Source organism: Triturus cristatus, chromosome 3_1, assembly GCF_964204655.1.
Source record: "Triturus cristatus chromosome 3_1, aTriCri1.1, whole genome shotgun sequence".
In the NCBI taxonomy this organism is placed as follows: domain Eukaryota; kingdom Metazoa; phylum Chordata; class Amphibia; order Caudata; family Salamandridae; genus Triturus; species Triturus cristatus.
In genome coordinates, this window is record NC_140583.1 from 337,561,978 (window position 1) to 337,586,764 (window position 24,787).

Genomic DNA, 24,787 nt, shown 5'->3' on the forward strand with positions numbered 1-24,787 from the left:
ACAAGGCCCGCCAGTCCCCCAAAGGGGAGGCCCCCTTACCACAAGGCAGATAATCCGACTGTTGCTGGTGGAACAGAGCTGTCCTGGTGACCTCGATGGGTCCTAAAGGCCTGAGAATCCTGACAACCGCCGTGCACTGACTTCAGCCGCAATTACAGGTAAGTGGGGCAGGTGCTTTGATACTGCGGTGAGGCTCCCGGAGCCCTATCTGCAGCGCTGTTCTCCTGCGACAAGGAAACCTCCACTGGTGGCTCTGAAGCACTGCCGGAGCCCTGGCCTGCTTGCACTCAAACTGAAGCTGAAGGCCGGAGACCCCTGGCACCCACCCCGTGCTGACTTCAGCCGCAGTTACAGGTCAGTGGGGCAGGTGCTTTGATACCACAGTGAAGCACCCCCACTGGTGGCTCCGGGGCACTGGCGGAGCCCTGGCCTGCATGCACTTAACCTAAAGCTGTGGTGCTCGGTGGGAACGAGGAGTGGTTTCCTGGCCTAGGCCCCTTCCAGTTGTTGCCTAGGGAGTGCGAGCCCCTTCTGACCACCCGAGGGGGAGACTGCTAATGGAGGACGGATGCACGGAGCCCTGCTGGTGGTCTGAGGCTGCCTGGTGGCGTCCTGGAGACCAGTGACACCTGATGCTTTGGTACGGTGGTGAGGCATCCGGGTCTTACCTGCAGCGCTTTTCTCCCGCGAAGAGGGAACCCCCACTGAGCGGCCACTTCTGGGCCTTCCTTGACCTCGTGGCCTGCTGCAAACTCTCCACCCAGCCGCGAGGCGGCCATTCCAGCACCTGTGGTGGAGAAGGAAAAGCGATTGGGCCCTGACTGAAAGAGGTCCCGTCAGTCTGGGTGGGGGGCCTCCGAGTGCAGCTGAAGACAAAAGTTGCCCTGTCTACAGTTAGACGAGGACATACCCGGGCCATGAGGGCCGACTCCGATGGGTCCCCATGGTTGCGGTTTGACAGACGTCTGCTGCTTGTGAACCTGGTGGGTAGCTGTGAAGCGGATGCTAAACGACACAGGGCAATCTCTGAACTGCGGATCTAGGCTCCAACCTGAATGTTTGGCCCAGTGGCAATGCACCTTTGTATTCGGGAGGTCTTTGGAGTCAAAACGTTTCTAAGTCCCACATAGGTTTTCAGGGGAATAGGAGGAATACACTTCCTCGAACCTCATGAACATCACATGGGGGCCAAGACTCACTCTAGCAGAAGCCAACAGCAGGGTCCACAGCAGATCCAGTTGGAGCTCGTCAGCTGTCTCTTCAGGAAAAAGGCATCTAGCAGCATGTTGTGTATCTGTCTCATAACAAGAGGTCAGCCAACTGACCATTGGAGTCCACTTCTTTGTCCTGATATAGGTGGGAGGAGGTTCAGCCTTCCAGGTCTCTTCAAGGGTCGCAACCGGAGGTGCAATCCTTCTTCTGTCTCCCACAGGTCCAGTAATGTTCTAAAGAGGGTGCCCAGGAATATCACATTTATATGTTGCACTCACCTGTGGGTAGGCGATGACTCCTGGCCCCTCCCTAAGCATTAGGGAGAAATACTCCAATGGGTAACCCCACCCACTTTTTCAGTGGTTGCTGTGTGTCCTCCGTCAAACAATCTCACTGTGCACGTCTCTACCCAAATCCAACATGGTAGAACCTTTGTTTCCCTTTGCAGACCTCCTCTGCTCACCCACGAGGTGTGGCCAGGGAAATGAGCAACCCCACCTCTGTGGTCACCCAAAACTGGTTCAGCAGGCAGAGCACTGTAATGCTATTAAAGTGTCTTAGATAACTAAATAATGTACAGTACTTTTTTCTCTGGAAGTAGCATAGATGGTAGGAGTGCAGTCATTAACTTTAAACTTCAGAGTAAAGATTTCTGTTTGAGATGCCAGGGCTACACTAATCTATATGGATTTTTAGGCACAGCTGATAGTGCACTCTCACCTGACCTTATGTAATCGAAAGACAATAGCTTTTGGAGTTCTACTGAAAGAGGGTTTTTCTAACATGTTGGTTTCCCCTGAGGATAAGATTCGGCTAAATTTGTGTGTTGCCACTCAAGTGACTGTTTTATCACACTTTTTGGCTGGTGGCAACATTTATACTCGATACTGCAAGAATGGATTTGCTTTAATGGCAAGCCAATGGTCATTGCTTTAGGCCTGATCTGTTTATCATGAAATATTATGATAAAGGCACTATATCGGTCATATTTATTATGAAAAGCATGAGTTGAAGTCTATAGGCATTTAAGTGTGGATTTTTATTACATTATGCTAAAGTCAACAGATTAGTATTTTGTAACAATGATTGAGGGTTTCGTTGGTTTTGCGGAAGAATGGTGCTGAAGCGTGTGCGACGTGTGCGTATCTAGGAACGGGTAGTTACGGTGCTAACAGGTCAGGGGAAACAAACCCTAAGAAATAACCCCTGCATCTGGGAGTGTCAAGACCCTCTTAGTGGCTAAAATTGGAGTCCTGTGCACACGTGTTTGGGTGATGTTCTGGATGTGCCCAATGCATATCAAGCGGTTATCAAAGATCACATGTTTCCGAAATTATGAAGGTAGGCATCAGGTGTAACTTAAGCAAATTTTCTTTAAATGCGTCAAGTTCAGACCAATACAAAATGAAAACAATTCAGCCGACACGTGTTTCGTCACAACGTGTAGCGTAATGACTCTTCAGGGCTGTTTAAAAGTGTAGCAAAAGCCTGAAGCCGGGAATCGGCGAGGGTAATGCCAGAACACGGCGGAAGGGAGGTAGGAACCTTCCCTCGTGAAGTGAAGGGGCGGTGAGCCAAAACGAACCGGACGGGTACGTGCGGTAATATCTGGTCTGAATATCAGAAGGAGCAGGATCTTGTGTGCGGGATCAACGTGTTCTCCAGTGTGAGAGAGATTAGTATTTTGTTACATGAAACCTCACAGATTACCACACTAGACAATGGTTTTGGTGTTGATCACCCACTGTGACCAACCGTGGCTATTAAAGATTTGTTTTTGGAGGACCCTTGTTAGGTTATCTTTGGCAAAATAGTATTGTGATTAGCCAACTGTAATTTTGAATACCTTTCTAATTTTAGCACTGCGTGTCTGATGGTTGCCGTGTGAAAAAGGTTATGCTCAAATTTGTAGGTTGGAGTTGGTTACAAGCCATATGTCTGTTTGCTGCACTGGAAATGCTATGTTAGATACCATAGGTATGGATTGCTTATTAAGAAACATTATGCCAAAGACTGTTAGTCTTGCATAATAATTGTGAAAAGCATATGTTAAAGCCAGTAAACCTTCAACAGTTGGTTGTTGTCAAATTGTTTTACATGCCGTAGAAAGGTATTTGGTTGCATGTAACCATAGTGAGTAAGGGTGTTTGTCACCCACTCTGAAAAAGCCCAAGAGCATAATTGGCTGGACTACTCCATAGTAGGTACTATGTCCTCATGCCCCCTTGTTTACTTTATAGCCTAATGACCCACTTGCAGGTAATCGACGTTATCCCTCCTCCTCTTAACATGCTGTATTTGTTCCATTTATATGCATTTAAACCTCATTGCGGCCCTATGGACCTTTTAATGCCTTCACCTTGCTTTTTATAAGGTGTTTTACTTAACCATGGTTATCAGTTTGGCCACTTCCAGTTTAAATGTGGACAACACTTTGTATGATTGAACTGAATGTATCTAAGTGCTCCTATGTTTCAGTTTCTGTATTTTACTATAGATAACTTTGTCTTCTATATAATTCTTTCTTCCACACCTTGCTTATTCATTTCCTAAATCACGTTTCCATGCCATTTCTACACGAACTTGGTGAATTTCCCTTGGTGGTGAGTAGCTCCAATAGATTTTTTGTCCTTAGTTTTTAATAATTATACTTATACATATATTCTTTCCTCATTTTTGCCCACAGATTTCATTGTATGATCCAGAAATCCTGATATCTCACAGTTGGCTTCGATATGTTCTTTAGAGGAATGTGTTATTTGGATCGATGACCTAAGAAATGTGTAACATGGATCTATGACTTAATACCAAATTGTGATTCTCTGTGCCCTGACGAAGGACTTGTTGGACTTCGGTCCTTTTCCGAAACGCGCGTCGGCGCCTATTGTGTCACTTTACTGCACTATAGTATTTTTCTATGTTATTTGTGATTGTGTCTGGTCACTATATTGTTTGTGTATTTTTCGTCTATGACTATGTGACATAATTCTAATTGTCTTTTGTTTATTTGTTTATCTGTCTCGCTTGAGTGTGTTCAATATTCCTTTGGTAAATATTTCCTTACTGTGAGATATTAGTCTCTACTTACTAGAATTCTCTCAAAAGTGGTGATTAACTCTCTATCAAGAGTATCCTCTATGTACTAAAAGATATTGTACGTCTGTATATTTTATTTTTATATTTTTTGATATTAAATAAATGAAAAAAATTCTCATAATTTGTGTGGTCTAAATGAGGTTTGTTCTCTAATTGTTGGATATGTTACCTATACTAAAGTAATAGGGGGAGTCTTAGCTGTTGTTTTTTCTATAGTTATTCCCCTGCTCCATCTCCCTTTTCTTTTTGACTCCAGGGGCCCTCTACTGTTTAACTTTGTCAAAGCTGCCACTAGGCAAAACTCCCATCACTCTGATAGAGCGTCGTGATATTCTGGAAACTGTAGGGGTGCATTATATTCATGAATAGTCCGTACCCGCATATATTCTTATGTGTGTTAATTTTAGTTAGTAAATTGTGTTGTAATAACTGATGGTAAATGAAGCGTTAAAATGAATCGTGCCGTTCAAGAAAAGTAAAATGCCATTTAGATGGAATCATGTAATTCTTGATGTTCATTGCAAACGCTTAACAAGATAGCTCCTTTGTAATGTAATGTTTTAGATTTAAACATGCATTATATTAAAGTCTGCACACGTAGAGATGATTTGATTGTGCTTTAAAATGTGATGAAATGTAGTGCTTGCAGATGCAATGATTTGGATGATAGTCGTGCACAGCTCCAAGGTAATCTTTAGGTTAAAGGCGTAAATCGTGCTCCTTCGTTTACTCCCTGCTTTGGAGTATGTGCTATGAACTGAGGAAAGCACTAGCGCTGATCAGTGCTAGTGTCACAAAGGGCACTGATTTTTGGTGTGCTGGATTCACCAGCAAATTTTGATCAATAAAGTTTTCCAAACTTGAAGTTGCTCTTCATTGCAGTATTTTATTCATACTTATGAAGATATATTCATGGAAGTATTCAATAGTTTATACTTGGTGTTCAATTCCTTTTACAACAATCCATATGTTCCCAACAATCCTTATATTCCTATTCCAATGCATTTCGGCCTGCTGGCCTTCATCTGGGAAATCTATGAAACAAAGAGTGGTATCTATCACTAATAATTCTTCAAAAACAAACAATGTTTAACTCACTAAATCTTTGTCACATATTATCTGGCACCATCAAGTGATATACATACTATGCTACGTTCGACAATTGAAGTAGCCATTTACATTTACGCGTACGGATTATTTTCCGATGTTAAAATCAAATGCATGCGTGTTTTTTCTGCTGTTAACTGGAGCCTAGTAACATTACAAATTAATCTCGCAGTCAGATTGGCTAGCGCAGCGCGTTAACTAACAAGCATTCGTTGACGCTTTAAACCAATGTTAGCAATTCTAATGTTAAAAAAGGTTCAAGTTGCCTCGAGTGGGCTGCAAGCATTAAACGTAACGTGGTAACGTTACTATTTCAACTTACAGACAGGTTAAGTGGCGTGGCACATTAGCCGACAAATGTTTGTAAGCGCTTAAAGTAAATGCTCGCGGTTCCGATATTAAATGAGTGCAAGCTGCTTCGGGTGGGTTACAAGCATTTAAACGTAATTCCTTCTTACCGAATATGCAGGAGACTGAATTCTATCAGCGCTGTAAGCAGAACGTTCTCAGCGCGATGCAAGTTGGCGTGTGACGCGTGTGGGCTGTACTACGATGTTTTAAAGTCGCGCATGTATCAGTTAAAGGGCCAGTGTCTATATGTGTGTTTCATACTAAGCAATACTAACACTTAATGGCAATGATGATAGTTACCATATATTATACCACGGAAACAGTGTATCATAATGTACAATTAACATAATCATGACAGAATATTAATAGATTTATAAATAACAACTAAATTCAGTTCTTTCATTTATCCCCTGAGGACGCAGGGTTTGCAAGTGGAATATCCAGTGATTTTCACGTGTCAATAAAGTCTTTCTATTATCTCTCTCTTCATTTTTTTCCACAATTTCCAATATACATGCTCTGATCTGGTTAATCTGATGATTTTGTTCAATGAAATGGTTGGCAACCGCTGATTTAAACACTTTTGTTCTTATATTACTTTTGTGTTCAGTTAATCTTGTTTTTAGTTTACGTTCAGTTTGTCCCACATAGGCTTTTCCGCATGGGCATTTTAGCATATAAATAATGTTTTTTGTGTCGCAGGTACCATTAACCTGTAGCTTGATTTTGTTGCCCCGCATGGGGTGAGTGATGGTGTTACCCTCCATGATATTGTTGCAATTACTACAGTTTCTGCATGGGATAGTGCCTTTAAAGGTTATTAAAGGTTTTGTGAGGGTAGGTTTCTTTATGATTTCACCGAGATTTTTAGCTCTGGTAAATGCAAATGTGGGTTCATCCTGGAAGATGTTATTGAAGTCCAGTTCTGTTTTGAGCATACACCAATGTCTTTTGATGATTTTCTTGAATTGTGGAGTGATAGTAGAATATTTACTCACGCATGTAATTTTAGTTGTTTTTACACTTTTTTGAGAAGAGAGTAACATCTGCCTGTTCTTGGCTGTGGCTCTTTTGTGGGCATCCTGTAACACCTCATTTGGGTATCCTCGTTTCTTAAATTTGTCAATCATGATTAGTGCTTGTGTCTTGGATTCCTTCGGGTCTGAGACAATCCTTTGTACGCGGAGTAATTGTGAATATGGTAAGTGTTGTTTGAGAGGGGTAGGGTGGAAACTTTGGTAGGCAAGCAAATTGTTTCGATCAGTTGTCTTGGTGTATAGAGTAGTTTCAAACTTATCACCTATTTTAAGGATGGTTACATCCAGGTAATTAATTTGTTTCTCATGTACTACATGAGTAAATTGAATCCTTGGATCAATCAGGTTTAGTAGTTGGATGTTGTTGATCAATTGGTCTTCTGTATCTTTCCACAAGATAAAGATATCGTCTATATATCGCAGATATAGACGTAACCCTTGTTGCCATTGGGGATTTTGTAGAATGTATTTATTCTCATACTGGTGCATGAAAATGTTCGCGTATGCTGGGGCTGCTGGATTTCCCATGGCGGTGCCAGACTTTTGTAGGAACCATTTATCCTCCCATTTAAAGAAGCTGTGCATCAATGTGAAATTGAGTAATTCCAGTAAAAATATTTTCATATTTTCGTCATATTCTATCTGAAGTAAGGCAGTTTCCACGGCCTCTATCCCTAATGTGTGGGGTATAGAGGTGTACAGTGCTTGTACATCAATGGTACACATGAGTATCTTTTCGTTGGAGTCCAATTTCACGTTATCCAACTTATTTAAAAAATCTGTAGTGTCTTTAATGAAAGAGTTCATGTTGATGACGTAAGGTTGGAGGTATTTGTCAATTAGTTTGCCAATAGGTTCCTGTATGCTGCCACAGGTTGATACTATGGGGCGACAAGGTGGTTGTAGGGGGTTCTTATGGATTTTTGGTGTAAGGTAAAACCTTGGTGTTTTGGGATGATCCATAGTCAGATATTTTTTCATTTTGTCATCCACGCATCCTTTATTGATGCCTTCTATGATGATGGTTTGTAGTACCACTTGTATTTCCTTGGTGGGGTTTTTTTCGAGTTCCATGTAGGTATTCTCATCATTAAGATGAGCTTGAGCTTGTGAAATGTAGTAATCTTTATTCATGATGACCAGAGCGCCACCCTTGTCCGCTCTCTGACAAATGATGTTGGGATTGGATGCTATGTTTTTGAGAATAGCTAGTTCTTTCTGGGTAAGGTTTTTACTTTTAGTTTTTTTGCGATAGTTGATCTTACCTAAGTCTTGTTTAACCAGTTGTTCGAACAAATCCAAAGTCTTATGGCTGATGGGAGCCATGTAGGTGTTGGTGGTAGTGAGACCTTTAAGGGAATCCTCCTTACTTTGTTGTTGGTCCTGTTGTTCTCCTACTATGTTAGAGAAAAAATGACGCAATCTGAGTTTTCTCATCAGTTTAAAAAAGCTTATATTGACTTCTAGGTGGTTAGTATGGGCAGTGGGAACGAATGACGTACCTTTTTGCAGAATTTTCATTTGTAATCTGTTTAGGTGGATATCAGAAATATTGATGACTAGGTTGTCTTGGTCTTCTTCTTGTCTTTCTTGGACATCATATGTCTGGTCTGTGGGGGGTCTTTCTCCTTCACTTGTTCTAGATTTTCGTCTTGACCTCCTCGGTCGTCCCCTTCGCTGGGGCCTTCTCCTAAAAAAGGCTGAGCTGAAGTGATTGCAGTAGCTGTAGGTGCTGCTCTAGTAGGTCTTTTTCCGGACGCATCTGATGTGCCATCTGTATCAGAGGAAGAAGTATCAGTTTGTTGTGTATATGGGCGGTTTTGTCTTTTTCTGGCATATACCTCTGCCCAATTATATACTTCATTTAACTTATAGTCGATGGTATCGCGGCGGTATTTGCGCAGTTTTCTTTCATTGACCTCCTCCGTGTGTTTTGCCAGTTGTGTTTTGGTGTCCTCTAGTATTTTATTGAGTTCCTCAGTTGTCATCATTTTACCTAATTCTTCTTTTACTGTGGTTAAATCATTCTCAAGCTCCTCCAGTATTTGAGATAATTCTTCAACTATCAACAGGATAAGGTCCAGGGAGCATTTATTCAGGATTGCATACCATTTGTCTGTAAATTTTTTCGAATTTTTGCATAGTGATGGTTTTAGCAGTATTCTCAGTCCCCTTGGGATTCTAGACGCTTTATGATATCTGATCATGGTACTTGCGTGAAGTCGTTGGTTAATGATTTTACGTGACAGGTACAACAGTTGTTTCATTTGTTGATCTTTGGATTTAGTTGTTGTATATGTGAAGGTTTCTTCTTGAATAAGTGAATATATTTTTGCGGACTCCTCGTTGGAGTATGCGAAGGTATCTGCTTTTGTCTCCGTGAGTTTCGTAATTTCATCATATTGCATTTTGTTAATCTGCGTGCTACAACTATGAGGCAGGACTTTAATACAATGATTTGGATGATAGTCGTGCACAGCTCCAAGGTAATCTTTAGGTTAAAGGCGTAAATCGTGCTCCTTCGTTTACTCCCTGCTTTGGAGTATGTGCTATGAACTGAGGAAAGCACTAGCGCTGATCAGTGCTAGTGTCACAAAGGGCACTGATTTTTGGTGTGCTGGATTCACCAGCAAATTTTGATCAATAAAGTTTTCCAAACTTGAAGTTGCTCTTCATTGCAGTATTTTATTCATACTTATGAAGATATATTCATGGAAGTATTCAATAGTTTATACTTGGTGTTCAATTCCTTTTACAACAATCCATATGTTCCCAACAATCCTTATATTCCTATTCCAATGCATTTCGGCCTGCTGGCCTTCATCTGGGAAATCTATGAAACAAAGAGTGGTATCTATCACTAATAATTCTTCAAAAACAAACAATGTTTAACTCACTAAATCTTTGTCACATATTATCTGGCACCATCAAGTGATATACATACTATGCTACGTTCGACAATTGAAGTAGCCATTTACATTTACGCGTACGGATTATTTTCCGATGTTAAAATCAAATGCATGCGTGTTTTTTCTGCTGTTAACTGGAGCCTAGTAACATTACAAATTAATCTCGCAGTCAGATTGGCTAGCGCAGCGCGTTAACTAACAAGCATTCGTTGACGCTTTAAACCAATGTTAGCAATTCTAATGTTAAAAAAGGTTCAAGTTGCCTCGAGTGGGCTGCAAGCATTAAACGTAACGTGGTAACGTTACTATTTCAACTTACAGACAGGTTAAGTGGCGTGGCACATTAGCCGACAAATGTTTGTAAGCGCTTAAAGTAAATGCTCGCGGTTCCGATATTAAATGAGTGCAAGCTGCTTCGGGTGGGTTACAAGCATTTAAACGTAATTCCTTCTTACTGAATATGCAGGAGACTGAATTCTATCAGCGCTGTAAGCAGAACGTTCTCAGCGCGATGCAAGTTGGCGTGTGACGCGTGTGGGCTGTACTACGATGTTTTAAAGTCGCGCATGTATCAGTTAAAGGGCCAGTGTCTATATGTGTGTTTCATACTAAGCAATACTAACACTTAATGGCAATGATGATAGTTACCATATATTATACCACGGAAACAGTGTATCATAATGTACAATTAACATAATCATGACAGAATATTAATAGATTTATAAATAACAACTAAATTCAGTTCTTTCATTTATCCCCTGAGGACGCAGGTTTTGCAAGTGGAATATCCAGTGATTTTCACGTGTCAATAAAGTCTTTCTATTATCTCTCTCTTCATTTTTTCCACAATTTCCAATATACATGCTCTGATCTGGTTAATCTGATGATTTTGTTCAATGAAATGGTTGGCAACCGCTGATTTAAACACTTTTGTTCTTATATTACTTTTGTGTTCAGTTAATCTTGTTTTTAGTTTACGTTCAGTTTGTCCCACATAGGCTTTTCCGCATGGGCATTTTAGCATATAAATAATGTTTTTTGTGTCGCAGGTACCATTAACCTGTAGCTTGATTTTGTTGCCCCGCATGGGGTGAGTGATGGTGTTACCCTCCATGATATTGTTGCAATTACTACAGTTTCTGCATGGGATAGTGCCTTTAAAGGTTATTAAAGGTTTTGTGAGGGTAGGTTTCTTTATGATTTCACCGAGATTTTTAGCTCTGGTAAATGCAAATGTGGGTTCATCCTGGAAGATGTTATTGAAGTCCAGTTCTGTTTTGAGCATACACCAATGTCTTTTGATGATTTTCTTGAATTGTGGAGTGATAGTAGAATATTTACTCACGCATGTAATTTTAGTTGTTTTTACACTTTTTTGAGAAGAGAGTAACATCTGCCTGTTCTTGGCTGTGGCTCTTTTGTGGGCATCCTGTAACACCTCATTTGGGTATCCTCGTTTCTTAAATTTGTCAATCATGATTAGTGCTTGTGTCTTGGATTCCTTCGGGTCTGAGACAATCCTTTGTACGCGGAGTAATTGTGAATATGGTAAGTGTTGTTTGAGAGGGGTAGGGTGGAAACTTTGGTAGGCAAGCAAATTGTTTCGATCAGTTGTCTTGGTGTATAGAGTAGTTTCAAACTTATCACCTATTTTAAGGATGGTTACATCCAGGTAATTAATTTGTTTCTCATGTACTACATGAGTAAATTGAATCCTTGGATCAATCAGGTTTAGTAGTTGGATGTTGTTGATCAATTGGTCTTCTGTATCTTTCCACAAGATAAAGATATCGTCTATATATCGCAGATATAGACGTAACCCTTGTTGCCATTGGGGATTTTGTAGAATGTATTTATTCTCATACTGGTGCATGAAAATGTTCGCGTATGCGTATGCTGGGGCTGCGATATATAGACGATATCTTTATCTTGTAGAAAGATACAGAAGACCAATTGATCAACAACATCCAACTACTAAACCTGATTGATCCAAGGATTCAATTTACTCATGTAGTACATGAGAAACAAATTAATTACCTGGATGTAACCATCCTTAAAATAGGTGATAAGTTTGAAACTACTCTATACACCAAGACAACTGATCGAAACAATTTGCTTGCCTACCAAAGTTTCCACCCTACCCCTCTCAAACAACACTTACCATATTCACAATTACTCCGCGTACAAAGGATTGTCTCAGACCCGAAGGAATCCAAGACACAAGCACTAATCATGATTGACAAATTTAAGAAACGAGGATACCCAAATGAGGTGTTACAGGATGCCCACAAAAGAGCCACAGCCAAGAACAGGCAGATGTTACTCTCTTCTCAAAAAAGTGTAAAAACAACTAAAATTACATGCGTGAGTAAATATTCTACTATCACTCCACAATTCAAGAAAATCATCAAAAGACATTGGTGTATGCTCAAAACAGAACTGGACTTCAATAACATCTTCCAGGATGAACCCACATTTGCATTTACCAGAGCTAAAAATCTCGGTGAAATCATAAAGAAACCTACCCTCACAAAACCTTTAATAACCTTTAAAGGCACTATCCCATGCAGAAACTGTAGTAATTGCAACAATATCATGGAGGGTAACACCATCACTCACCCCATGCGGGGCAACAAAATCAAGCTACAGGTTAATGGTACCTGCGACACAAAAAACATTATTTATATGCTAAAATGCCCATGCGGAAAAGCCTATGTGGGACAAACTGAACGTAAACTAAAAACAAGATTAACTGAACACAAAAGTAATATAAGAACAAAAGTGTTTAAATCAGCGGTTGCCAACCATTTCATTGAACAAAATCATCAGATTAACCAGATCAGAGCATGTATATTGGAAATTGTGGAAAAAAATGAAGAGAGAGATAATAGAAAGACTTTATTGACACGTGAAAATCACTGGATATTCCACTTGCAAACCCTGCGTCCTCAGGGGATAAATGAAAGAACTGAATTTAGTTGTTATTTATAAATCTATTAATATTCTGTCATGATTATGTTAATTGTACATTATGATACACTGTTTCCGTGGTATAATATATGGTAACTATCATCATTGCCATTAAGTGTTAGTATTGCTTAGTATGAAACACACATATAGACACTGGCCCTTTAACTGATACATGCGCGACTTTAAAACATCGTAGTACAGCCCACACGCGTCACACGCCAACTTGCATCGTGCTGAGAACGTTCTGCTTACAGCGCTGATAGAATTCAGTCTCCTGCATATTCGGTAAGAAGGAATTACGTTTAAATGCTTGTAACCCACCCGAAGCAACTTGCACTCATTTAATATCGGAACCGCGAGCATTTACTTTAAGCGCTTACAAACATTTGTCGGCTAATGTGCCACGCCACTTAACCTGTCTGTAAGTTGAAATAGTAACGTTACCACGTTACGTTTAATGCTTGCAGCCCACTCGAGGCAACTTGAACCTTTTTTAACATTAGAATTGCTAACATTGGTTTAAAGCGTCAACGAATGCTTGTTAGTTAACGCGCTGCGCTAGCCAATCTGACTGCGAGATTAATTTGTAATGTTACTAGGCTCCAGTTAACAGCAGAAAAAACACGCATGCATTTGATTTTAACATCGGAAAATAATCAGTACGCGTAAATGTAAATGGCTACTTCAATTGTCGAACGTAGCATAGTATGTATATCACTTGATGGTGCCAGATAATATGTGACAAAGATTTAGTGAGTTAAACATTGTTTGTTTTTGAAGAATTATTAGTGATAGATACCACTCTTTGTTTCATAGATTTCCCAGATGAAGGCCAGCAGGCCGAAATGCATTGGAATAGGAATATAAGGATTGTTGGGAACATATGGATTGTTGTAAAAGGAATTGAACACCAAGTATAAACTATTGAATACTTCCATGAATATATCTTCATAAGTATGAATAAAATACTGCAATGAAGAGCAACTTCAAGTTTGGAAAACTTTATTGATCAAAATTTGCTGGTGAATCCAGCACACCAAAAATCAGTGCCCTTTGTGACACTAGCACTGATCAGCGCTAGTGCTTTCCTCAGTTCATAGCACATACTCCAAAGCAGGGAGTAAACGAAGGAGCACGATTTACGCCTTTAACCTAAAGATTACCTTGGAGCTGTGCACGACTATCATCCAAATCATTGTATTAAAGTCCTGCCTCATAGTTGTAGCACGCAGATTAACAAAATGCAATATGATGAAATTACGAAACTCACGGAGACAAAAGCAGATACCTTCGCATACTCCAACGAGGAGTCCGCAAAAATATATTCACTTATTCAAGAAGAAACCTTCACATATACAACAACTAAATCCAAAGATCAACAAATGAAACAACTGTTGTACCTGTCACGTAAAATCATTAACCAACGACTTCACGCAAGTACCATGATCAGATATCATAAAGCGTCTAGAATCCCAAGGGGACTGAGAATACTGCTAAAACCATCACTATGCAAAAATTCGAAAAAATTTACAGACAAATGGTATGCAATCCTGAATAAATGCTCCCTGGACCTTATCCTGTTGATAGTTGAAGAATTATCTCAAATACTGGAGGAGCTTGAGAATGATTTAACCACAGTAAAAGAAGAATTAGGTAAAATGATGACAACTGAGGAACTCAATAAAATACTAGAGGACACCAAAACACAACTGGCAAAACACACGGAGGAGGTCAATGAAAGAAAACTGCGCAAATACCGCCGCGATACCATCGACTATAAGTTAAATGAAGTATATAATTGGGCAGAGGTATATGCCAGAAAAAGACAAAACCGCCCATATACACAACAAACTGATACTTCTTCCTCTGATACAGATGGCACATCAGATGCGTCCGGAAAAAGACCTACTAGAGCAGCACCTACAGCTACTGCAATCACTTCAGCTCAGCCTTTTTTAGGAGAAGGCCCCAGCGAAGGGGACGACCGAGGAGGTCAAGACGAAAATCTAGAACAAGTGAAGGAGAAAGACCCCCCACAGACCAGACATATGATGTCCAAGAAAGACAAGAAGAAGACCAAGACAACCTAGTCATCAATATTTCTGATATCCACCTAAACAGATTACAAATGAAAATTCTGCAAAAAGGTACGTCATTCGTTCCCACTGCCCATACTAACCACCTAGAAGTCAATATAAGCTTTTTTAAACTGATGAGAAAACTCAGATTGCGTCATTTTTTCTCTAACATAGTAGGAGAACAACAGGACCAACAACAAAGTTAGGAGGATTCCCTTAAAGGTCTCACTACCACCAGCACCTACATGGCTCCCATCAGCCATAAGACTTTGGATTTGTTCGAACAACTGGTTAAACAAGACTTAGGTAAGATCAACTATCGCAAAAAAACTAAAAGTAAAAACCTTACCCAGAAAGAACTAGCTATTCTCAAAAACATAGCATCCAATCCCAACATCATTTGTCAGAGAGCGGACAAGGGTGGCGCTCTGGTCATCATGAATAAAGATTACTACATTTCACAAGCTCAAGCTCATCTTAATGATGAGAATACCTACATGGAACTCGAAAAAAACCCCACCAAGGAAATACAAGTGGTACTACAAACCATCATCATAGAAGGCATCAATAAAGGATGCGTGGATGACAAAATGAAAAAATATCTGACTATGGATCATCCCAAAACACCAAGGTTTTACCTTACACCAAAAATCCATAAGAACCCCCTACAACCACCTTGTCGCCCCATAGTATCAACCTGTGGCAGCATACAGGAACCTATTGGCAAACTAATTGACAAATACCTCCAACCTTACGTCATCAACATGAACTCTTTCATTAAAGACACTACAGATTTTTTAAATAAGTTGGATAACGTGAAATTGGACTCCAACGAAAAGATACTCATGTGTACCATTGATGTACAAGCACTGTACACCTCTATACCCCACACATTAGGGATAGAGGCCGTGGAAACTGCCTTACTTCAGATGGAATATGACGAAAATATGAAAATATTTTTACTGGAATTACTCAATTTCACATTGATGCACAGCTTCTTTAAATGGGAGGATAAATGGTTCCTACAAAAGTCTGGCACCGCCATGGGAAATCCAGCAGCCCCAGCATACGCGAACATTTTCATGCACCAGTATGAGAATAAATACATTCTACAAAATCCCCAATGGCAACAAGGGTTACGTCTATATCTGCGATATATAGACGATATCTTTATCTTGTGGAAAGATACAGAAGACAAATTGATCAACAACATCCAACTACTAAACCTGATTGATCCAAGGATTCAATTTACTCATGTAGTACATGAGAAACAAATTAATTACCTGGATGTAACCATCCTTAAAATAGGTGATAAGTTTGAAACTACTCTATACACCAAGACAACTGATCGAAACAATTTGCTTGCCTACCAAAGTTTCCACCCTACCCCTCTCAAACAACACTTACCATATTCACAATTACTCCGCGTACAAAGGATTGTCTCAGACCCGAAGGAATCCAAGACACAAGCACTAATCATGATTGACAAATTTAAGAAACGAGGATACCCAAATGAGGTGTTACAGGATGCCCACAAAAGAGCCACAGCCAAGAACAGGCAGATGTTACTCTCTTCTCAAAAAAGTGTAAAAACAACTAAAATTACATGCGTGAGTAAATATTCTACTATCACTCCACAATTCAAGAAAATCATCAAAAGACATTGGTGTATGCTCAAAACAGAACTGGACTTCAATAACATCTTCCAGGATGAACCCACATTTGCATTTACCAGAGCTAAAAATCTCGGTGAAATCATAAAGAAACCTACCCTCACAAAACCTTTAATAACCTTTAAAGGCACTATCCCATGCAGAAACTGTAGTAATTGCAACAATATCATGGAGGGTAACACCATCACTCACCCCATGCGGGGCAACAAAATCAAGCTACAGGTTAATGGTACCTGCGACACAAAAAACATTATTTATATGCTAAAATGCCCATGCGGAAAAGCCTATGTGGGACAAACTGAACGTAAACTAAAAACAAGATTAACTGAACACAAAAGTAATATAAGAACAAAAGTGTTTAAATCAGCGGTTGCCAACCATTTCATTGAACAAAATCATCAGATTAACCAGATCAGAGCATGTATATTGGAAATTGTGGAAAAAAATGAAGAGAGAGATAATAGAAAGACTTTATTGACACGTGAAAATCACTGGATATTCCACTTGCAAAACCTGCGTCCTCAGGGGATAAATGAAAGAACTGAATTTAGTTGTTATTTATAAATCTATTAATATTCTGTCATGATTATGTTAATTGTACATTATGATACACTGTTTCCGTGGTATAATATATGGTAACTATCATCATTGCCATTAAGTGTTAGTATTGCTTAGTATGAAACACACATATAGACACTGGCCCTTTAACTGATACATGCGCGACTTTAAAACATCGTAGTACAGCCCACACGCGTCACACGCCAACTTGCATCGCGCTGAGAACGTTCTGCTTACAGCGCTGATAGAATTCAGTCTCCTGCATATTCGGTAAGAAGGAATTACGTTTAAATGCTTGTAACCCACCCGAAGCAGCTTGCACTCATTTAATATCGGAACCGCGAGCATTTACTTTAAGCGTTTACAAACATTTGTCGGCTAATGTGCCACGCCACTTAACCTGTCTGTAAGTTGAAATAGTAACGTTACCACGTTACGTTTAATGCTTGCAGCCCACTCGAGGCAACTTGAACCTTTTTTAACATTAGAATTGCTAACATTGGTTTAAAGCGTCAACGAATGCTTGTTAGTTAACGCGCTGCGCTAGCCAATCTGACTGCGAGATTAATTTGTAATGTTACTAGGCTCCAGTTAACAGCAGAAAAAACACGCATGCATTTGATTTTAACATCGGAAAATAATCCGTACGCGTAAATGTAAATGGCTACTTCAATTGTCGAACGTAGCATAGTATGTATATCACTTGATGGTGCCAGATAATATGTGACAAAGATTTAGTGAGTTAAACATTGTTTGTTTTTGAAGAATTATTAGTGATAGATACCACTCTTTGTTTCATAGATTTCCCAGATGAAGGCCAGCAGGCCGAAATGCATTGGAATAGGAATATAAGGATTGTTGGGAACATATGGATTGTTGTAAAAGGAATTGAACACCAAGTATAAACTATTGAATACTTCCATGAATATATCTTCATAAGTATGAATAAAATACTGCAATGAAGAGCAACTTCAAGTTTGGAAAACTTTATTGATCAAAATTTGCTGGTGAATCCAGCACACCAAAAATCAGTGCCCTTTGTGACACTAGCACTGATCAGCGCTAGTGCTTTCCTCAGTGCTTGCAGATGCAACATTTATCAATGAGTGTTTAATTTGATGTCAAAGACCTAGCTGGAGTATTCACTCTTTCATGCTATGAAAGACCTATTCGATTTCTTTATGTTAGCTGGTTTGTGTGGGCCTGAAATGCATTTTCCCCTGGTAAAGCTCTCATTTGGAGGCAGTCAGGGAAATTCATGTGCGTGCAAGGTTGTTCTGTTCTCACGTTTCTGTTGCAGGTGCAAGGACACCATCCTCGTTAGTTAGACTAACGCCTTTTGTTTTAGGAGTTAGGTATGGAGGAGACCTGTTACAAAGTATTCAGGAATGCCGATAATTGGGAGCCAATATTCTTTCTTGCTGAAGAGGCCTGAGACCCAAGGACACATCAACCGTTGCTGGACTGAGTACAAGTTTGGTGGAAAATTTCCCACGAGAGGTGCCAGGCCAGAGGAGGTGTTTCATGGGCGTCTTCTGTCAATTGTGCATTTTGTATTAGGGACATAGCCCTGAGGGTTGAGGGAGCAGAAATAGTTAGAAGGGCTCAAGGAGGGGATCGATTCTAGCAGAAGGCGGTCTTAGAGCGAACTCTGTAGCTTTGGCTACTGACACTTACACCGTGAGTGTACTTCTTAGGAAGTCTTCACGAGCTAACACCTTTTCTCGATTTTGCCTGGGAAATGCTAAGTAGGGATGCCACTTTAGTGATAGTGTAGGGATATATTAATGGATTTCTTTTACAGCCACTAATGAAGACTAATATACACGTTGGGGCAATTATTGCCTGTTTAGTTTTTTTGGAGTTCCTCATTCTTTTTATGCTGCATGGGATTAGATTGATTTGTAGGATGGATTTTGTATTAGTGCCTATGTATTTTTACAACCTCGTCACGAGGTGCTTGTATGTTCAGTTATTTTTGGCTTCGTAATAAAACCCCTAAATTGGAATTCAGAGTCAGTGATCCTTTCTGAGACTTACTTGATTGGTTCATGCTAGTTAGTCATGAATGTATGGTTTCTCCCCTTTACACTTCTCAGCAGGTAATAAAGATCCTGTCGACCCAGGATTCTTAGTGGATTTTTATAGTGGAATCCAGCGTCATCAACTCCCCATCATCATTAATCAGGAGTTATCTCGAAATTTTTATTGTTGCCCGAAAACTGCTGGATATAAAAGGAACTTTGCAGTGCTTTCAAAACTGCTGCCTGCGGACCTCCTAGAAATGTGTCACTTCCCCAGGGGTCCGCGGACTACAGTTTGTGAACCCCTGGATTACTGAATTGATCTTTGACCTTCATTACTCAAAACCCTAAATAGGATGCGTTCCGATTACTTGGACCATTTTCTGAGCTTGCCCTTTTGAGAGTGTTTGGGGTTTTGAGATAATGAACTTTGCAACCGGAATCTATAAATTTCTCCACATGATCCTATTTTTCGTGATTGACTGACTAAATCTTGACGGTAATGTATTTTCAATTTCAGAGCCATGTGGTCAAAATAATGAGAGCTGCTTTGTGTATATCACGGTCCTCAATGTCACCAAGGTCAAATTATAATATTAAAGGCGCAGCAACACACGTTAGATAGGCAATAACAATGTGTACATATGTGCAGAAAACGCGAAAGGTCTAACAACTTGCACAGAGGTGTTTCAATAATAATAATATATTCCACAGAACTTTGCAATGTGCTGGCAAAAAATCTGTAAACATGAAAACACATCCCCACTGTATTTTAGCAAAACCAAAATGAGTTTTCACACACATTCTACGCATATTTTACTGACGTTCGTATAACTTCCTGAGCAATTAACCTATACAGGCAAAATTGCAAACTGTAACTGGGTGTGGATAACATGTACATATGTGCTGATAGGGCCATATTATATAGGTTAAGGGAAAGTTGTTTTGCTTCATTTCTCTTTTGCAGCGGTCCCTAATGTTTAGTGTCTACAGAAACGTCTGCCCTTTGTGTGTGTCTGCCGAAGGAAAATGGAGCAAATAGCACACCCTTCATTATGTGACATTGTGTACATAGCTCCTTGATTCAGAGTGAGTCATTCGCACTGGTGCTTCTTTGCATAGAAACATTGTAAATGACTGTACGGTCGCCTTATAGGGTCTCTGATACACTGCATCATCACGAGATAAAATCAAGTTATTATCAATGATTTATTTTGTACCAGCTGCTGTCTCCCTTCTACCGTCTTAATGGTTGTGGTGTTGCGGTCTAGTCTGCTGCACGCGAGGCGTGACGTCACCGGACTTCCGGCGGCGGCCATCTTAGGTTCGGCATTAGCGCGCCGATTTGAATAGCGAACGGAGATCCGTACCGGCGCTCATGCTGGAGTTGTATATCTAGGAATAAACCCTTCAAACCCTACCAACAATCTCTGTCATCTGTGGGGGACAAGAACATAGAAGGAAAGGGGCAACATTACAATGGCGACGAGGAGGTGAAACGGCCCAGCGCTGCCTCCAGGGTGAGTGCCTCGTGGTCAGCACACCATCGACACCCACGGTCACCACCCCTGACCAGCAGGAGCGCGGCAGTGTCGCGGAGAGAAGAGGAGGGCGCGCATCCATTCAGACGGGTCCCTCCTGAGCCCGATTCCGGACAGCAGCAGCCCAGCGGCGGGGAACGGCACCAGGGAGAGTCCACGTGGCGACGCGCACGCACACACCGTGGCGGGGGTCACAGGACGACACGCGAGAAGCGGCAACACAGACCGAGACGACGACCCAGGCGCAGGGAGCCCCGACAGCACCCGGGGGTCGAGAAGCTCGAGCCCAAGACCGCGGCGAACGGAGGCAAGGAGTAAGATGAGTGCCACATCGACAGGATTGCCGAACCCGGTACCTTTCCTCACGAAAGCAGGGGTTCCGGATATGCCGTGGGAGGATTGGAAGCCGTATTTCTTGAATTTCTTGTTCGCTTTAGAGGAGGAAAGCGGCGCTGAGTTCCCGAGCACGCGCAGGAAGAGGATACTGCTACACCATTTGGGCCCTGCAGGTCAGAGAGTATACGACGATCTGGTGAAGGTGGTGCGGCCCGCGGCAGACGATAATGTGTTTCAGCACGCGATCGACGACATGGATGCCCATTACCGCCCGACCGTATGTGTAGCCGTCGACAGGTATAACTTCTACCACAGAGCGCAACAGAAAGGGGAGACGATTGACCAGTATGTGGCGGCGTTACAGAAGCTGGCCCTAACGTGCAAATTCGGAGCCTTCCAGGAAGAGTTGATTAGGGACCAAATAGTAATGCACGCAGCGAACGCGTCCATCCAGGATAAGCTGTGGGCTAATGGAGACGAACCCCTTAAGACAGTGGTAGCCATGGTGAAGAAAGCAGAAATGTCCAAGAGATGTGCGGAGACAGCAAAGAAGGACCGACTCCCCGAACAAGCAGTGTGCAGGATAGAAGATCGGAAAAGCCGCAAGAGACAGACGACGGCGGAACAGCACAACACACGGCAGCACAGGAAGCCCATGACCCGGGGCGCGAAACAGCAGACGCAGGGACAAGGGAGCACCAACACGTGCTACAGATGCGGCAGTGAAAGACATGCCGCTAACGACAAAGGGTGCCCAGCGTTCCGAGCTAAGTGTACGTACTGCGGTCTGATGGGTCATTATGAAAGAGTATGCAGAAGGAAGACACCAAGGCAGCAAGTGAAATACGTGGCACAGGAGATGAGCAAGGAGGAAGACCAAGAATGCCAGGAGGATGACGAAGAGATCCTGATGATAGAAGACCAGATCTTGGGGATCGACGGCGCGGTCGACAAGAAACCGAGGTGCGACATGACCATCGGGGGAGTAGGAGTCACTATGGTCGCAGACTCAGGTTCCCCCTACACGATCATAAAGAGGAAGATATGGGAGGAGGACTTCGCACCTGTTACAACACACCGACTGCGTCCCACGGACATCCACCCGGTGACATTTACGGGGGAACCCATACCTATGGTAGGGTATTGCCCCCTAACATTCCAGTTCAAGGGCAGAACGTGCAAAGGAAAACTGTATGTGGCGGAAAAGGGGCCATCAGTGTTAGGATGGAAGGATCAAGGGAAGCTGGGAATAAAGCTGAACCCGGGAGGCCGCGTACAAGTGCTCATGATGGAAGAGGACCCCAGAGTGGGAGCAAGGCAGTGGAAGGAGGAGTTCCCCGAAGTCTTCAGAGACGACATAGGGAAGCTAACCAAATTCACGCACAAAATAAACCTTAAGGAGGGAGCCCGACCGGTGTCCCACAAAGTGCGAAACATCCCGTTCCGCACCAGGGAGGCAGTACAAGAGGAACTGCAGAGGTTAGAGGACAACGGGATCATCGAAGCCATCGATAATGCGGAATGGTTGGCCCCCTTAGTCGTGGCGCAGAAGCCGAACGGGAAGGTGAGATTGTGTGTGGACCTCAGGGAACTCAATAAGAACATTGTAGTGGACAAGTTCCCCCTTCCCCGCATCAATGAGATGTTAGCCAAGACCAAGGGCGCCAGGTGGTTCTCCACTGTGGAATTAACGTCTGCGTATCACCAGATTGCACTCCACAAATCGTGCAACCACCTCACATCATTCATAACACCGTTCGGGTGCTACAAATTCCTACGGATGCCGTTCGGGCTCGCCTCGGCAGCGGCAGTCTTCCAAAAATTGATGTACCGTCTGTTCAACAAGATGGAAGGAATCCAGTTCTTCCAGGACGACATCTTGGTGATGGGCGCCTCCACGGAAGAACACGACCGGAGGCTAGCAGGTGTCCTGACAGTACTGGAGCAAAACGGGCTTACGGCCCAGTGGGACAAGTGCAAATTTGGACTGGAAAATGTCACTTACTTGGGGCACGAAATCAGTCAGGAAGGCATAAAACCCAAGGCATCCAACGTAGCCGCCATCAGGGATGCACCTACGCCCGCAAGCAAGGAGGAAGTACGGACATTCTTAGGGATGGCTGAGTTCTACAGCAAGTTCGTATCCCACTTTGCGTCAAAGACACACCACTTGAGGTCGATCCTGAAAGAAAAAACGGCGTTCACATGGAAGGAGGAACAACAGCTGGAGTTCAAGGAGATGAAAAGAGAAATATGTGAAGCTATACCCATTCAAGGGTTCGACCCAGCAGCTCCCACGACCCTGACCACAGACGCGAGCAACCGAGGCCTAGGAGCGGTGCTAACTCAAAAGTCTGCACAAGGAATGACAGCGACAATCAGCTTCGCGTCCCGCACGTTGGCTGACAATGAACGCAAATTCAGCATGATCGAAAAAGAAATGCTGGCTGTCGTGTGGGCAGTGGAAAGATTCCGACAGTTCCTGTGGGGAGGACGGTTCCTCTTACGAACAGACCACAAACCCCTGGTAAAAGTTCTCACGTCCAACGGCCATGAGCACGCAACACCAAGAATCGCTAAGATGACGCTGCGACTCCTCGACTACGTGTACGACGTAGAGTACATCCCAGGCACCAGGACTACCTGTGCAGGGCGGCAGCAAAGGAATCGGCAGAGGCGCAAGACGCAGAGAATTGGGCAGAGTACGCAGTGGCGTTCATGGGCGATCACGAAAGAGCAATCAGCAAGCAGGAATGGGAAGAAGAGTACGGTTCCGACGAGAGGGTGAAGGCGGTCAAAACATACGTGACGCAGGGGTGGCCGGAGAAGAGGTTACTCGGAGAAGAACTCAAACAGTACTGGGAGGTCAGGGAAGAACTGTCGCTGGGGGACAACCCGTGTTTCCTGTTCCGGGGCAACAAAGTAGTACCCCCGATGGCGCTGAGACCTAGAGTGGTGGCTATTGCCCACGAAGGACATTTGGGAATCGTGAAAACGAAGGGAAGAGTGAAGGAGGACTATTGGTGGCCAGGGTTGGACCTTGCAGTGGAAAGACACGTCAGAACGTGTGAGCAATGCAACAATGCAGACAAGACGCAGAAAGTGCTACGTCCACCGCTGGGACGCTTCGACTTCCCGGAAAACCCGTGGGAAGAGATTTCCATAGACGTCCTAGGTCCCATACAAGACGCCAGTGGCAACCAGAAGTACCTCACCGTGGTCGTGGACAGGTACTCGAAGTGGCCAGAAGTCCATGTGGATGAAAACGCGGAGACAGATACCATCCTGGGGTTCCTCACGGAGGTGTTCATCAGAGAAGGGATCCCCAAAGGAATCCTCAGCGACAACGGCCCACAGTTCACATCGACCAAGTGGGAGGCCTTCATGGGCAGAAATGGGATAACCGTCAGGCGCACACCGGTCTACCACCCTGCGGGGAACGGAGCAGTAGAGAGATTCAACAGGGTAATAATGGGGTCAGTGCAAGCGGCCATCGGTCAGGGAGCAAGCTGGGAGAAAGAACTCAAGCGTCTGCTATGGGCGTACCGGATAACTCCCTCGACCACAGGCTACAGCCCATTCCGCATTCTGAGGGGAAGAGAGCCGTTCACCCGAGACAATGTGGCCTGGAAGAAGCTCACGGTGCAGAGTCATTGGTCACCGACAGTGGTGCGCAGGAACTTGGAGAAAGCACAAGCCGTGTACACAAACTACTACGACTCAAGGCATAGCACCAAGGAAGTCGCCTTGGAGAGAGGAGAGTGGGTGAGGGTGAAACTGCCAACACCGGGGAGGAAAGGGGACAGCAAGTCCAAGTGGTGGAACCCTATTCCACATCAGCCTTACTGAGTGACGGGAAGATTTGGGCACAAGATCGTATGGCAAGATGTACCAG